The following is an 18,667-nucleotide window of genomic DNA, read 5'->3' as shown; positions in this document are numbered from 1 at the left end:
GAGACCAAAGCCAGCGAGAACTGACGTGCTTTTGTACCAACTAGCTAATTGATTTAACTTTTTTCTAAATTGTCAAATGTCTTGGCATGTTTTGTGTTACCAAAAACATTGTCTGTTTTCTTCCTAAGAGTTACAAGATATATCTTATATATATATATATATATAATGTGCATGGCATACATGTCGATATCAGGTTATCAATTTTAACTCAAGGAGTCACAGGATAACTAAAAAGATAGAGTTCTAATTAATTAACTCAGAAGCCTTGCTTTTCCTCCTGCCTTCTTCCTCAAACAGTTTACACGTTGGCAATCTGACATGGAAAGAACAAGAAACAGAAAAAATAGATAATTAAATGTATCAATTTTCTTATTCTTCCTCTTTTTTTAATAACTAAAAACAACTTAGTTTATGAAGAGACTGAAACTACTAGTTAAAATAGGGTCTGAAATTAACAGAAAGTTACTGATTATAAGCTGTCTCAATATATTAAAAATAATATTAAAAGGCAGCTAGAAAAAGTTTTTCTACCCAGAAAAAGCTTTTACATGGGAAATGAATAAAATGAAAAGTTTTTTAAAATTCTTAATTTCATGTTTGGGTCATGTTTTTGCAAAGGTAATGAAAAAAATAGCTTCTCCTTTGTTATGAAAGCAACCGAATAATTGGATATTTTGGCAAAAGACCATCTGCATTTAGTGTTTCTCTGTCTTTCTACAATCGTGGAAAAGACCATTATGCAATGAGCAAAGCTCCTTTTCGGGAGGAAAAAAAAGATAGCTTTATTGTTGAAAACATTGGGCTATTATGCTAAACATTCCTTGTATTTTTGAGGGCAAATAGTCTAAAATACTTTTAGAGGAAATACATATTCAGACAGAAATTCTTAATACTCAAAAAGGGTATTGCCTAAGTGCAAAAATATTTTCTGACAGCGGATCTTACCAAAATCAAATTTACAAGTTTATTTGAAAAGTCAGAAGTAACACTTACTCGCAAAAAATAAAAAGTATCATATTTCCAAAGCCACAACTTGGGAAGGCTAACTTAACTCAAGTAGGAAAGTTATTTCTTACTTTCTTCACTTTTTTTTTTTATAATTTTTTATTTATTTATTTTTTTCCCCCAAAGCCCCAGTAGATAGTTGTATGTCATAGTTGCACATTCTTCTAGTTGCTGTATGTGGGACGCGGTCTCAGCATGGCCGGAGAAGCGGTGCGTCAGTGCGAACCCGGGATCTGAACCTGGGCTGCCAGCAGTGGAGCGCACGCACTTAACGGCTAAGCCATGGGGCCGGCCCATCTTCACTTTTTTTTAATGGAAGAAATACAGCCATAAGAATTCTCAAACCCACACAATTACTCCACTATTTGATAGAGATTTTTGCATTTCAGAAGTCATTTTGAAAAGAGAAAAAGCATGACATTCCAGTATCATCTTGAAAAGAAGATGCCTCTCAAATATGTTAACATTTGTATTCTTTTGTAACCATTGTAAAAGGTTTGCTTAGTGAAAGGGTAATTATTAATACTGGATTTGTGTATATGCTGTGTTCCGAAAATTGACTTGCAGTTCCTAGAATTGAGAATTCATTTTCTCACAGAAATGATAGCACAAGTGGTGGCTTAGTTTTCAGATGAGCAAACAAAAACCTGTTTTAACTCAAAATGTTGATATTGACAGTGCTAAGGACCAGACCCTTTATACCCAAGTACTAAGCCTCTGTGTTCTGAACCCCATAGGGGATAGAGTGGTCAGGAGGCAATATTAACATTTACTGAGTTCCTACTATGAGGTTATAAATAAGGTGCATGGAGCAACATTTATATATGCATTGGGGCCGGCCGGTGGCACAAGCAGTTAAGTGCCTGCGCCCCACTGCGATCCGGGGTTCGCAGGTTCCGATCCTGGTGCGCACTGACGCACCGCTTGTCAAGCCATGCTGTGGTGGCGTCCCATATAAAGTAGAGGAAGATGGGCATGGATGTTAGCTCAGGGCTAATCTTCCTCACACATACACACACACAAAAAGAATATATATGCATTACTGAACTTAGTCTTTACAGTAATTCTATGACATTCATTAGTCTCAGCTTTGCCACTTTCTAGCTGTTCCATTATTGGGCAAGTTGTTTTCACATCTGAAAAATAATAATAATCTCTGTTTCAAAAGATTTTGAAAATTAGCTAAAATTACATATTTAAGTTTCTTCCAAATATTAGTAGCTTCATATATGGTAAAATATTAATAATACTCTCAACATCCCCAATTGGCAGAGCTTCAGTGATTGTGAACTGACGCAATTTTCAAAATCACACAGCCAGAGAGGAATCAGAATTAGAACCTAGGTCTTCTGCCTACTAATACAATGTTTTCTTTTCTCTCTCTCCTATATTACAGATTACCTCTATGTACTTAACGAAAGCAAGCCAGAAAGATTTAATGTGCTCATCTTAATAGACTTGCAACACTCCTAGAAGAAACTTTTTATGTTAATCTTCTCCTGGCTCAATGGACAGTCATTTAAATATCTCCTCTGACAAATGGAATTTTAAAATAATTGCCAAAGAAACAAGATACTGCTTCTGATCTGTTTCAATGCAATTCTAAGACTTGGGAGATCTAGTTTCCTACCTGTATCTAGCAATTTGCAAAGGCACCTATTCCCGCCAGTTTCCTGCAAAGCTTCCCCACCCTCCAACAGCTTTATTGATGTAACCTTGCAAAGCTTTTTTAATCTTCATTTTTAAATTGTGAAATATATCATTCATTCAGAAGTAGATAAATTTAAAGGCAATACAATTTAAAGAACAATAAACTCAGCACTTTGATACCCGCTAGCAAGACATTTGAAGCCCCTTGTGTGGCCCTCCTCAATGGCATCTCCTTCTCTTGCCCCAGAAGCAACTAAGTTTTAATCATTCTTGAGCTCTTTAAGAGTTTTATCATCTCTGTATGTATTTCTAAGTAATATATCATATAGTTTTTCCTGCTCTTAAATTTTATATTAATAAAAATCATTATGTATTCTTTGATTTACATTTTTGGCCAAGACTATATTGTTTTTGAGATTCATCAGTGTAAATCTGTATAGCTGTAGTCATTCATTTTTCACTGCTATATTATATTTCATTCTATGAATATAACCCTATTTATTTATTCATTCATTCATTCTTCTGGACATTTGGGTTGGCTTCATTTGGTATTATAGATAATGCTTTTGTGAAGCATTTCTTATACATGTTTTCTAGTACACATGAGTACGCTTTTCCCTAGAGTATATACCAAGGAATGGAACTGCTAGGTAATACAGTTTGTGTATGATCAACTTTACCAGGCAATATCTACCTTTTCCAAAGTGGTGGTAACAATTTACACTCCTATTACCACTGGTATAATGGTCTCTTTGCTCTATATCCTCACCAACACTTGATATCATCAGCTTTTTAAGTTTTTGCCAATCTGGCAGCTTGAAGTGGTATCACAATGTACAACTGTGTGGTTTTAAATTGCATTCTCCTTGCAATTTGGAGCACAATGTGGTTTTAAATTGCATTCTCCCTGATTATTAATGTGATGGAACATGTTTTCATGCTTATTGGCCATTTGAGTTTCCTCTTCTATAGAGTCTGCACAAGTATTTTCGACATTAATTTGTAGACATTCTTTATATATTCCTGGAAAAGCAATCCTTTTCCAGTTTAATGTGCTACAATTATTTTCTCTCAGTTTGTGGCTTGTTTTTCCACTCTTTTTATAAGTTTTATAGTTTAACAAAGTGTTAAGATATGAACTCTGGAGCTCGACTACCTGGATTCAAATCCTGGCTTTATCACTTACTAGTCATGTGACCTTAAGTAAATTACTTAAACTCTTTATGCCTCAGTTTCTTCACTTGTAAAATGGAGAAAATAATAGTACCTCTCTTCTAGGTTTGTTGTGAAGATTAACTTAGTTAATATGTGTTAAGCATGTAGAACAGTGCCTGACACATGGTGAAAAGCTATATAAGTATTGCTATTAGAGTAATATTGTTGAAGAAATCTTTCTCCACCTCAAGGTCATTAAGATGCTTTCCTTTTGCTTTATGTTTTGTCTTTCACATTTAGGTCTTTAATCCACCAGAACTTTATATTTGCATATGACGTAAGTTAGAGGTCCAATCTCATTTTCTTCCTTATAGATAATCAAAGCTCTAGTACAATTCATTGAAAAGTCCATCCTTTTATCTCTAAGCTTTAGTACCTCCTCTGCCATACGTCAAATGTCTTTATACACATGGGTTGTTCTGGGCTTTCTTTTTGGTTCTATTTATGTATTTGTCTATCTCTGAACCAATACCACACTGTCTTAATTACTATAGCTTTATTTTTCCCCCCAAATTTTTCATATAAAAATGTTCATAAATATAGATATGTTGAAAGAACAGTATTCTGAATCTCTGCGTATGTATTTTGCTTTACCTAGGACTCCCCTGACCCCTGCTCCCTTCATCACTTTAGCTACTCTCATGTCGCTTTTGCTCAACTACACCAGGCATGTTTCTGCGTCAGGGACCCTGTGCTTGCTGTTCCCTCTATTAGCAATACCCTTCCCCCAGGGAATCCACGTGGCATGCTCCCTTACTTCTTTTTGTTATCTATTCAAATATCATATTCTTAACAAGGCCTTGGCTAGCCACACTATTGAAAATTATAATATCTCTTACTATTTAACATACTGTATATTTTATTTTCTTGTTTATTATCTTTCTCTGCATCCAGACAGTCAGCTCTATGAAATCAGGGATTTTATCTGTTTTTTTCCACTGATGTATTCCCAGGGCCTAGCACAGTGCCTGGCACATGATAGACACTCAAACTTTCTTGTTTAATCATTCTGTAATCTGGCTCCAAAATCTATGTGTGCTGTCTTCATTAACTCATGATGCCTTCTGAGTGCAATATTTGCCTTCAATGTGGTCCACTTAATGTTTCCAAAGCACCTAATCCTGATACTTTATGTTACATTTAAAGATTTTATTTATTTATTTTTCCCCCAAAGCCCCAGTACATAGCTGTCTGTCATAGCTGCACATCCTTCTAGTTGCTGTATGTGGGACGCGGCCTCAGCATGGCTGGAGGAGCGGTGCCTCGGTGCGCACCCGGGATCCGAACCCGGGCCGCCGGCAGCGGAGAGCACGCACTCAACCGCTAAGCCACGGGGCCGGCCCTTTATGTTACATTTAAATAAACTTCTTAGAATCTTGGAGATAGGATGTTCATTCTAGGTGATCAAAATGAGACATTTAATGACTAGTCCATGATGGTCCAATCAACATTGTAAGACATTGATCCCTTGGGTTTGTCCTTTAAAGTAGGACAAAGAATAGCAGACAAAAAAAAAATTTACCAGCCCTCAAAGAAAAGTCTATGTTGCTTAACCCAATATTGTATTATGACCCTGTTAAAAGGGCTTCTTTAGTTTACACAATCCTCATATAAACAAAGAACAGAGGCTCGAAGATCTCAAACAAGCCTACTCTTTATTAGTTCTAGTTTTCTCCTGTATATAGGTTGACCTTAAGTGTTTTGGGGAAACACACTGTCCACTAGATCAGTGGTTCTTAAACTTTAGCATTGATCAGAATCATCTGGAGGGCTTGTTATAACACTGATTGCTGGGCCCTATCACAGAATATCTGATTCAATAGGCGTGGGGTTGACCCGAGAATTTGTATTTCTAACTAATTCCCAGGTTATGCTGATATTGGTCTGGAGACCATCCTTGGAGAATTACTGCATTAAATTAACTGGAAAAATACCACTGTACTTACTTTACTCTCTACTATTTACACTCCTAACCCTGACTGGTAAAGCTGCTTAATTTCCACTTCTGGGCTTAGTGCTGAATCCTTAATTTGGTATCATTTCTGACCTAAGAAGAGAGTACTTAAGGCAATCAACCTTACCTTAGTGATCTGTCTGTCGTTAAGTCCCATTTGCTACTGGTTTCTTTGACCTTAGTCCCCTATATTCTCAATGACTGAATTACAACTACTGTCCCTAGTTTCTCAATGTCTGGCTCCTGCTCTCAGTTGCCCTGCCTCTCCACTCCCCAGTCCAATGGTTAGGCCCATGACACCCGCTTTCCGATCTCCCACATGTCAAACGCCTGCCAGTTAAGCCCCAGCAAGTCAGGTGGATTCCCCTTTGATATTTATAACGTCCTAATTCCTGCCTTTCAAATGATTCTCTGTAGGTACTCTCATTACTTCATGTTGCCTTCTTCATGCAATATTTATTTTCATTGTAGCCCAGATCTGTTTTCTGGATTTATGTCTCCATGGGCCAGTCCCCAGGTGTATGAATCATGCTCACCCACACCCAGACCTGAATTTACATGGAGACTCCCACTGCCATAGCCAATCTTGCCCATTCTATTTCAGGGTACAGTAGGGAGAGCTTTGCAGTCAGACAGACCTGGGCTCAAATCCAAGCTCTGCCATTTATTAGTTATGCCATATTGCTAAGTAACTCAGCCTCTAAGGGCAAGATAGCTAAGTCGTTCTGAGAAGTCAGAGAGGTTATATGTGTAAAACATCAAGCATAGACGTTTAACAGTGTTCATTAAATGTTAATTTCCTTCTGTTCCTCCTGTTGCCTCACCTGGATTATGCAGCTTCCTTAGGTGAACAGTTTAGTCAAGAAAGCTAATATATTTCCCCGCAAAAACTTTCAAATATCTGTAATATCTGTTTTACTGGACATTCTACTCAACTCTAAAACTCTTTAAAAAATCAATTCAAGACCAGCAAAAATAAAACAAAGAATGGTCATGGTGTATGTGTTAGGAATTAGCAGAAGAGATGGAAGGGATTCTGTTATTGACGATATAAGCCATATTTTCATTACTGCTTATGGCAATGTGAGAAGAGTGTCTATGTCTTTCCTTTATGGTATTTAGAATAAAACTTCTTAAACTTGATGGTATCTCAGATCTCTTTGAGAAATCTGTTGAATGTTATAGACCTTCTCAACAGAGAAATGTACACATTCACCATACATTTCACGTGCTTCTCCCCTTGTAGGTTAAGAACTCCCAACCTCGAGTATAGCAGCATTTAATAACCAAGAACTGAATGCCATGGGAGCTTAATGTAACAGAAAGAACCTGGGATATGGTGTCAGAAAAGCATGAATTAACTCTTCTCGCCTGGTATTTAATAAATATCCAAGCTTGGGCTTATCATGAAATCTTTCGATTATTACTTTTCATTTGTAATTTGGTGGATAATCATCCTTACCTACCTCTCAGTGTTGTTGTTAGAATCAAATGAGAAAATGTACAGGAGAAAAGTATGCTAGTGATTGTAAATGACTTTACAAATATTAGTTATTTTCAGTCCCTGGAAAACTATTAAATTTATAAACACAGAAGCAAGGTTGAAAAACCCGAATTGTTGAAACACATGGAACATATAATACCACAGAATTCATTTAATATACAAAGAACCATAGTAATGAAATTAATAATTTTTAAAGTAGTCCTACACACTTTGAATGTCAAAAATAATCATGGCTGAAGCACTTATGTCCATTTTTATAAGAAAGCTAGAGAAACTTCAAGTCCAAATCTCTCTTTGGGATTGACGACTTTAGATATTTTGAGTGGAAATCAAATTGAAGGAGAAAGAAAAGATGAACAGTCCCATATTTCTCTCTGCCCTCTAGGAAACATATTTCTTGTTATGAAAAAAACCATCTGAGATGGAAAAAGTTATGCTGATTTAATTTTCTTTCAAGGGACACAGGGGTAAACAAAGCCTTCTCTGTGGGAACAAGCATCCTTCTATTTCAGCCTAAGTCTACTAACATAAGTTTTAGAAGCTATTTTTTTAAAACTTTAGAAAAAAAGATATTTAAAACATTAAAATAGGCTATGTATTTGATTGTATATTCTAACCACAATATCATACATGCAAAATGGCAGGTCCTCAGGCCAGCAAAGTAAGTTTATTTCCTTATCCTGATTCCTCTTTGGGACTAAGGCTAAGAATTATCACCAGGACCAATGCTGCCCTCATAATAAGACAGTAATACTATCCATATTCCCTTGACTGACTACTCCAAATAACAATTCTATAAACTTTTGATTTTGAAACAATATTAGATTTAAAGAAAACTTGTAAAGATAGTACAGAGAGTTCTTGTATACCATTCACCCAACTTCTCCTAATGTTAACTTCTCATATAACCATGGTATATTCATCAAAACTGAAAATTAACATTGCTTAAATACTATTAATTAAACTATAGACTTTATAAGATTTCCCTAATTTTTACACTAACAGCTCCTTTTTCTGTTCCAGGATACAATTCAGGATATCACTTTACATGTACCTGTCATGTCTCCTTAGCCTCCTTCAATCTGACAGTTTCTTGGTCTTTCCTTGTCTTTTATGACTTTGAAGCTTTTGAAGAATAATAGTCAAGTATTTTGTAAAATGCTCCTCAATTTGGGTTTGTCTGATGTCTTGTGATGATTAGATTGAGGTTATAAATTCTGAGGAAGAATATCACAGAGGTAACGTGCCCTCCTTGTCTCATCATATTAGAGAGCACATGATACTCACAAGACTTATTACTGATGATGTTATCTTGATCACTCAAATGATAACTTTTCATGCTAGGAATCTGTCTGTAGGGTAGCTAAACTTGGGATGGTTATCATGCTTATTTGGAAAATAAGCAGAGGTTCAGCCACTCAATTAACAAACCCTGGGACCTACTGAAGGCAGTATAGTCAGACAGGTGTCAGTTTGAGTCCGTTTTTGCCACTTACTAATTGTCTGTTGGGGGCAAATTATTCAAGTCTGTTTCTTTATCTATAAAATGAGAATAATATCACTTCAATCAGTTAAACTGATAAATCACGCATAAACTGAACAAACTCATTGTTAAGATCTATAACTTTGTAGCCCCAATTTAGAGTATCCTTGAAAGACCTTGGCAGTAAGGGAGTGGGTTCATCCTCCCAAAGAACCATTGCTGTTAATAATTCTGGACCAGTAAAAGCATCATCACAGTAGTGAGCAAGCATCATCTGTCAGGCTGTTCAGGGCTAGGCCTCAATCCAGCAATTCCATGTAAGAGTGAGAAACAACGATATCACTGAACTGATCAAAATCACATTCCCTTGCATCAGAGGAGGATTGACTCTTGAATTATTGGAAAATTAGTAATTAATTGTTGGAGAATGGGTTGCATCAAAAGGAGGGCACTGGATTTATGTTACTGAGGCATATGAGTGTCAGAGTAATTAATTGGAAAAATAAAAGAGGTATGCCTATATTTGTTTGTGGAAAAGTTTGTCAGTTATATAAGCTTTAAACTTCCCCATATCTATTATATTTGCTACCCAGACAGGCCTCTCTATAAAGATACATAGTTTTTAAAACTCAAAAGGTAAAGAGCCCTTGGAGTTATTTTTAGCAACACAAAAAGAACATGGGGATGGGGATACTGCTTGACACTCAGCAGCAAGGCTTATGGGGGAATAAAAGTCCCATGGGATACAGTGGGTGGTAGCAACTACGGAAGCACAGGAAAGCAGATCCAATTCCTGCAGCCTGCAACAAAGAAAGAATGGGAAGCACAGGGAAAGGGATGGGCCTGAGAAGGAACCCTGGGACTGAGCAATTCTCTAAATTCAACTTAGAAATACAAACTACTTTTAGATATGTGTGTGTGTATCAATGCAAAAATCACTTCCTAGGGAATTATGCACAGAAACATTGCTATCATGGGGCATATCACCATTCTCACTCTTCTCCATTCTCTCAACATTCTCTCCATTCTCACTATTATTACTCCAATTTTGGTCCTCACTAGTTTTCACTCTGTCTCTAATCTCCCCCTGCATACATCCACCCATTCTACTACTGCTAGAACACAGTGCTGATCTTCCTTCTGCTTAAAAATTGCTTCATGAACAAAATCCAAACCATGTCTGGCCCTTAAGGCCCTCTGTGACCTGACCCCAGCAGGCCTTGCCAGATTTATCTGCTCTGCTCCCACTCCTCTTCCACCTTACATCCTGTGTAAGCACATCCCTGAGACGTTAATCTTGCTGTTTCCTGTCCTGTAATGTCCTTTCCCACCTTTTCCACTTCTGTATATCTAAATCCTTTCCTTCTTCAAAACTGAGGTCAAAAGCTATCTCCTCAACGAAACCATCTCTGATTTTTCCAGCTATAAGTGATATCTCCCAGTTTCTTAACCCATTTAACATTTACCTTTATATTTTAGGATGTGGGTCAATTTTTACTTTGCATTATAATTATTTATATGTATTTCTTAGTGACCTTACTAGACCAGAAGTTCCTTTGGTCTTCCCACTGTCTTATTTATTTTCCACAAGGTCTATTAAAGTATCCTGTACATAATTTGTTGAACAAATAAATATCTTGGTACCAAATACAGCATTTCTCTGAACTCGATTATTTGTACTATTAGCATATGTATAATTACAGATTTGGAGGAGCCTTTCAGAAGTAAAATAAATGATCTTATAATATAATCAATAACAAAACTTTACTTTAAAATATTTGTTTTAAAAATTCCAAACTGGACTAAAAGTAGTTTAATAAAATGGAACAAGTAGAGGAGTCTGCAATATGGTTTAGGGAAAGTAACATGTTTGATCAATAGCAACTATGTCAATTCACTGTGACATGTTATGTTAATGTTGAGAAAGGTCACCAATAGCTGGGGGGAGAAAAACCTTTGGTTTTTTTTCATTCATTTGCCTACAGCTGATATCTACTTAATTAGAAGATCAGGAGGGCAGAACATGCCCTGTATTGAGTGGAAGATTTAAGATAGAGATGTACTGAAAAACACACGGAGCTTTCCAAACTGTAATAGACATGCATTATTTATACTTAAACCTCAACACCCTCAGTGCCTTTTTCTGAAGAAGCCCCTGTCCGGCCATTTATTAACATTCAAACTTTAGTCTAATTTGTCTTACCATGAGCTTAACACGATACTTGCTAATGTGCTTAAAATATCTTCTAAGACAGAAACGATTTGGCACTGAACAAACATTTATTGAAACAAATGAACCAGGATAGGATAAAGGCTGAGATCAGTCACCTGCTTTTGACCAAGATGGTTACCTTGTAAAATTCTACCTTCAAGGAAAAAAATATTGATGTGTACAAAAAAAAAAAAAGGTAACTTAAACTAGAGATTGGTATAATTGCAAGAATAATAATTGGGATATAGAATAAAGTTATTTTTAAATAAAATTAAAGTTATGAGGCTTTATTCTGTTTTCCTCTAAACTAGCATAAAAACATGCTAGCTTAGAAAATTTCTTAAGTTTGGTGCACAACGTATATTCAACTGTCTACAAGACATCTCTATCTGCATGTCCCACAGTCACTTCAAAATGAACATGTTTGAAAGCTAACATCATCATCATCTCCCTCCAACTTCCTTATCTACCTGCATTCTTTATCTAGTTAATGGACTATCGCTTCATTCATGTGCTCGAGCCAGAAAGAAACATGGGAGTCATCTCTCTCTCTCCCCTTTAGTCTATACATACACGATCAACCATCTAGTCCTGTAGATTTTATCTTCCAAATATATCTTACATTGGTTCCCTCCTCTCCCATTGCCAATGCCAATGTCAACGCCTTAGATTAGGCCTTTAACTTCTCTTGCTTGGATTGTTACAACAGCCTTCTCACTGGCTCTTTACCTGAGCTCACTCTCTATCCACCAGGCTGCTGATAGAGTAATTTTTCTAAAAAGCAAATCCAATGTCACTTCTTACTCAGTATTCTCCAATGAATAAACTAATTTGCATGGCATATCAGGCCTTTCATGGTCTGGCCCTGTTTATTCTTCATTCATTCATTCTGTTCATTCATCAGGTATTTACTGAGTCTACTTTGTGCCAGGCACTGCTCTAGGTGTTAGAGATACAACAGTAAACAAACAGACAAAAGTCTCATCTCTTCAACCCTTCCTCTCCACCACCACCAAGTGTATCCTGCCTTCAAGAAATAGTGAGCCACTTGCAATCTACTAAAAATGCCTCATTCTTTCACACAAACTTCCACGTATCCTTCAAATCTCTATTTAAAAGCAACTTCCTCTTTCAAGACCTCCTTGAATCTCCTATGTACTTTATGAATACTCATATTTTGTTTGCATTTCTATCTTGCCACTGGACAGTAAGTTCCTTGAACACAGGTATAATGTTTTTTGACATAGAGTTAGCAAATGCAATGTCTTTATTAAATGAAACGAGTGAATAAAATGACAAGCTTTTCTCAACTGTTAATTGTTTTTAGTGATCACATAACTTTTTCTTGATCTCCCACAATTATAGGCAATGTAATAAATAAGAGCTTACAAAACAGCTGTTACTTCCAATTATTACACAGGAGATGATTTTCAGAGCCTCATACGAATGTGAGCCATGGAGATTTTATGATCTTTCTATTTGACATTTATTTCAGCATAAGTTTACTTCATGAGTAAAAATTTTCCCTCTGTCCTGGGGCACATTCCCATAATTTAAAATGCAAAACAGTAAATCTTTCAAAATACATTGTATAGTAGCAACCACAGATTTTATGCAAAAGGATATTATACCACTACAGAACTTCTTTGTTGTCTTACAGAGACAGTTTAAAATGATGCGCCTTGTATGCTAACCTACTATGAATATATTAAAAAATCTCAAATCAGTACATAATTGCCTACACATAAAGTCAGCCCTGACAATATTTTAAGGGATGTATTAAGAGATTCAGGCTCTTACTAGGCATACTGCTTTTTGAGATAAAATGCTACTGATTTCTCCATTCATTTATTGAACATATGTCCAAATGTGAATCAGGAAAATATTAGAAATGGATTCCAAAAGCAAAAATGAAAAGTTAAGATATTGCAGACCAATTCCTTCCCAATTAAACAGGTTGGAACACCAATGGTGATGTGAGGCAGTGGCCATCTGTCAGTACATAAAGGACTTTGTGTTTGCACACAAAGACATTGCTCAACCCACATCTGGCTCCTGCAGCCCAACTCTACCCTCACTGGGGCAACTCCCACTGAAATGTATGGGCATAAAGAGCAGAGAATGAATTTTTTAAAAGCCAGCTGTTTGTTCCATCGACATTAGATGTATGAGAGAATCAGGACAGAATTGAGTCCACTTTTCTACTTTTATTTATTTTTAAAAAGAAAACAAGGAGGTCAAGACAGAAGAGAATTTGAGTAGGTGTTAGGAGTTAGGGTTTCTCATCTCATTGTGTAATCTTAGGAAATTCTCTGGAATTCTTGTGTTTTTTTTCCTCCTGATAAGGTCATCTTCTCATCTCTCTGCCTTCCCAAATCATAACCTGTCAGGCACATCTCAGTCTCCACCTCCTCTGAAAAGCCTTTCCTTATTACTTCAGCTTATTCCTGCTCTTTTCCCACTCTAAATTACTCTACTTAGAAATGTGGCATATATATATAAACTGTTTTGTATCAGCTCCTAGTAGTTTCGTGTCCTTTAGTCTTGCATAGATTATACGTTTCTTGGCAAGAGCAAAAGCAATATTGTTTTTACTCTTAAGTTTTTACTTCTTTTTTGTGAGTTATCAATTCTATTCCTCACTTTTTTAGAAAAAACACTCAACATAAAGAGATTGCAGTATAATAGATATAATAAGTGATAATTATGCCTTGAAGGGCTGATCCTCTGATGTTCTCAATTTCTACTAAGCTAAAATGGGGATTAGTCCTTCCCAAAAGAGTTATTTATATAGCATGAGCTACATCACACCAGGGTCAGGGTCTGATTACCAGAGGACAATCAGAAGAAATTCCTATAAAACATCAAGTGGTCTGTACCACAGCATCAGAGTTTCTTACAATACTCACTCACTTTGCTCAATATCTGAGATTTTGAGAAAGCCTGTACCAACGTAGTGGATAGGAACATATACTCTAGATCCAGATTGTATATGTTTCAAATCCCAACTCTTACTCACTGGCTACTACCTCATAAGTTTGCCATTCTATTTTGCCATTATTTTCCTGTACAAATGAGAATAATAACAGTGCCTACCTGATATGGTTGCTGTGAGGATTAAATGTATTACTACATGCAAAGGGCTTAGGATAGTGCCTAGCATGTATTCAACTAATTTTAGCTATTATTATTATTCTAAAACACAGAATGTCCAATTTTAAAAGGTATAATAGATTTCTTTATGAAAATGGAACAAAATTAGCTAAACTGTTTTTTTTTCCTGATATAATGAACAATTTCTTTTTTAGCCTACCAACAGAAACAAATATCCCAATCCCTACTCTAACCCAAGACTGGTTGACTTAATCTTCATCTTTTGTGAGTCACCAATTCTATTCTTTGCTTTTTTTTTAAAAAAACAGATTCAACTCCAAGGGAGTTATTGAGCTGAATCTATGTGCCAGTCACAATGTTAGCAGATATATACACACACATACACACACATACACATAATTTAATTCTCACAAAAATCCTTCATGTTACATATATTAATCCTATTTTACAGACAAAAACACTGAGGCTCAGAGAGATCAAACGTCTTAACCAAGGTCGTAGAGTTAATAAGTGCCTAACCAAGAACGGAATCAAAGTCTACTAATTTCAGATTCCACCTCCTTTCTACTACATATCACACTACTTGCCTAAGATTTCCTTTTTCCCTTAACTCACCCACACAAATTTATAGCTGAGCAGAACATAGAGGTGTTTCATCATAGTTTACCCATACGTTCTTGCCAAAACACATAGCCCTGAAACTTCCTATTTCTGTTCCTCTATTCTCATGTCGATTTAACTTCCTTTCCGGCAGTGAGAAACAGAGTGCTTAGAGCTGGATTTAGAGCTCCCATGCCTTCCTTCTAATGACTTTAAGTACAGGCTTTTAAATGACTTTTGTGATGTATTGCTTGTTCTGACAAATTGCCTGACATTCTGAAATAATACTGTTAAAAAATTTTTAATTAAATATTATTCTGCAGTAACCCATAGAAAAGAATTATGGATTTATCTCAAAAATTTAATATGTCTATCCTTGGGGACAAAGACAATCAAGAAATAGGGCAAGTAAAAGAAATAAAGATGAGAAGAAGTATGGAGGAAATCTTATTGGAAGAGAGGTCAAGAAACTGAAAGGCCAAAGCATTGTTAGGAACATCTATAGATATTGAAATCATCCAGAATTATGACAGACGTAGTGCTGGAGAGATAATAGCGAGTCAGAAGGGAAGGCACTCTGGGAGCAGCAATGAGGAGCAAGGAAGATATCCATTCCAACTCCAGGTTGAGAGGTAAGAGAGGGAAAACAGTCATCACTTGAAAAGGCTGCAGGGAAGCAAGGTCCTTCCAGATTTCAATTAGAAGATGATGGTAAAGGGTGTGAAAAGTCAACATGCTTTGATATTATGCAGATCATATTAAGTCACATGTTACTCATGTTAAAAAAAGACCTACTAAGAATAATAGAATCTATCAGGTACATAGAATAAAGTCCACGTAGACCAGGTAATAATAATACTATCTTCCACCTCCTGCCTAGCATCAACCATCCATTACAAAAAAATAAGATATTCTGCATGAAATGCTAACAAAGAACCTCTTTTCCAATATTTTAAATGAAAAAAATTACAATGCAGGGGCTGGCCCGGTGGCGCAAGCGGTGAAGTGTGCGCGCTCTGCTGTGGCGGCCCAGGGTTCACCGGTTCGGATCCCAGGCACACACCAACGCACCGCTTGGCAAGCCATGCTGTGGCGGTGTCCCATATAAAGTAGAGGAGGATGGGCATGGATGTTAGCCCATGGCCAGTCTTCCTCAGCAAAAAGAGAAGGATTGGCAGATGTTAACTCAGGGCCAATCTTCCTCACCAAAAAAAAAAAAAAAAAATTACAATGCATTACATGGCAACCCCAAACCACCAACCAACTTCCTAGAGTGTAACTAAAACACAGTAAAGCACAAATAAGTAACAAACTCCCATATTAAGATATAAAATGCTTACAAAATCACTTCCTGATTAAAAACAATTCTTATGGTTGTTAACAGTTGCTTCATGTGCAGTAACACACTGCACATTCTCTTTGTTGACATGTGGTGCACTTTATAAATCTTCCACATGTGATTCTGACATTCTATCAATTATATTTGGAGTTTAACACAAGATTTCCCACATATTATTTTGTTTAAAACATTGTATATGGCTTTATTGAGTTTCTGGGACATAAATACAAATTTTTCTTACATAATCATCAGCCAAAACACTCTGAATTGAGAGATAAGTACATTCTGGGATATTCGGGTGTTAAATACCAACAGGCTTTCTACTAGGAAAAACATTAATTGTGAAATCATTCTGCTTCACAGAATAAGCATTTGCTTATTACATTGGTTCAATTGGATTGAATGGCAGCTTTAGTATATAAACTTAGGCAAGTTAACTACATCCTCTAGACATCAAAATTCTAATATTCAAAGTGGGAAAATACTAGTTCTTTCCTCAAAGAAGTTTTTGTGAAGATTAAAGGAGATAATGTACATAAAGCAGTTAACCACAGTGCTCCAGCATAGAGTACATGCTCAATAAATGGTTCCTATTATTATTTTTATTGTCTGTCTAGCAAGTACAGATTGTGAAAGTTTACACATGCATTATCTTGCTTGATCCTTAAGACAAAACAGCTCTATACAAGAGAGAGACAGGACATGGATTATTCCCTTCACTTCACAAATGAAAAGACAAATGCTTGAAAGAAGTAAAGTGACTTACCCAAAGCTATATGGTTACCTGGCAATACCCACCATGACTGGAACCCTAAACCAGCAGCTGGTGAACTTATTCTTAAAGAGTCAGATAGTAAATATTTTAGGCTTGGAGGCCATACGGTCTCTGTCACAACTTGTCAAGTCTGCCACTGCAGCACAAAAGCAGCCATAAACAATGAGTAAACAAATGGGTATATATGTGTTCCAATGACACTTTATTTACAAAAACAGGTAGTGGGCTGGATTTGGTTCATGGATTTGGTTTACAGACCCCTGCCTTAGACCTTTGAATTATTAGTCCAATGCCCTTTTCTACCACTTTATAGTTGCTATCTATTTTCAGAATGGTGTTTCAGCCCACGTCACTTAATGACATTAACTGGCAGGGAAAAGATAAATCAGAAAGTTTGTAAAGACCTATGAAAACAGTAAGATATTACATAAATATAGTATTACTTTTTCCCCCCGCTCTTCTCCAGCTTCAAAACTCTCTCTCAATCCTCTCATTTCTTTCTTCTCTAATAAGGTAGTTTGGCCTAGCAGTAACAACCTTTCTCTCTCTCCAACGGTACTCAAAGCAAATGTGTTTGCAGAATCTTCTAAAACAAGTAGTGGACATACCATTAGATACCAGAATGAAGAAACTTATCCAAATCTCATCTTTTAAAATGGTAAGAAATGTGGTCACATCTGAAGATAACTTGTGTGGGCATGTTTTTAAGGGAGTTTTAAGGGCATGCTTAGCAACGGTAAGCAACTACTATATTCTCAACCTCAAATAACAGAGTGATTATCAGTTTTCTCATTACAGAAGTCATTTGGCATAGTGATAAGGACATTGGATTTAGAATTAGGAAGGATACCTAATTTGGAATTCCTTCTCTGCCACTTACTATCTCTGTGATTTAATAACCTGCATAAAAGGAGTTGTTGTGAGGATTAAGACAAATAACTATTTTAAAATACCAAGCATCACAAACATTAATTACTGTTGCATTTGAAATTATAAGGTTCTTAATCAAGTTCACTTCTATATTTTTAATAGAAATACAATATGATACAATAGTACAACATGATTTATAAAGCATCCAAAATAGCTACTGCTAAGCAGAAAGAATCTTTTCTGACAAGGAGCTAAAAGTTCTTTAAAAATATTCCCTCATTAAGCCAACAATATTCCTTTGAAATTAAAACAAACCAGAATTTATTGAGTGATCTGTGTCAGGCATTTTATGTACATTCTACTCATTTAACCCTCACAACTTTGAGAAGAAACTGAGGCTCAGAGAAATGAAATAACTTGTCAAAAACAGAAAGCTCCTCAATGGCAGCAGATCTTGGATCCACACCCAGGTTATACTGACTCTGAAGCTTGTGTTCTTTTCATTATATAACACTGTCTCTTTGACTTTTTGACCTGGGGTGCACAAAAAGCTAAGTGCCTCTTACAAGGTCAAAGAACACTTACTTTCAGTTTAGTAGAAGCAAATCCTTAGATTATGGGGCACTATTCTACTAGATTAAGTCACCTCCAAATAACATGCTATTTTACAGATAATTTCCAGACAATTCTTGCTTAATCTAGTTTTGGTCCCCAAAAATGTACTGGTATATAGAGTGAAATCAGTCTTTTTCCCACTAGCTAAAGAAATGAAGATATTACGAAGTTTAAGCCTTAGATGTGTAAAGACACAGTTCTAGAATTTTGATAAGAGAAAAAAATAAACCAAAGAATAAGTTTCCTAAGACTCCAATGGTATGTTAATAAACATAACAAGAACATTTCCACTGGAAATGCCTGGAAGTTATTGCTTCCAGAAAGCAGACTG

At 36.1% G+C, this 18,667-nt stretch overlaps 1 protein-coding gene across 1 annotated transcript in view; it reads right to left on the bottom strand.

The window, feature by feature from the left end:
- Positions 1–18,667, bottom strand: part of MEGF9 (multiple EGF like domains 9) — an 82,912-nt gene that overhangs the window by 21,775 nt on the left and 42,470 nt on the right. The gene's annotated exons all lie outside the window — the stretch shown is intronic.

This window comes from Ceratotherium simum, chromosome 29, assembly GCF_057802395.1.
Source record: "Ceratotherium simum simum isolate JZ-2026a chromosome 29, ASM5780239v1, whole genome shotgun sequence".
Lineage (NCBI taxonomy): Eukaryota > Metazoa > Chordata > Mammalia > Perissodactyla > Rhinocerotidae > Ceratotherium > Ceratotherium simum.
Note: the sequence above shows the minus strand (reverse complement) of the source record. Positions and strands in the feature narration are given on the sequence as shown.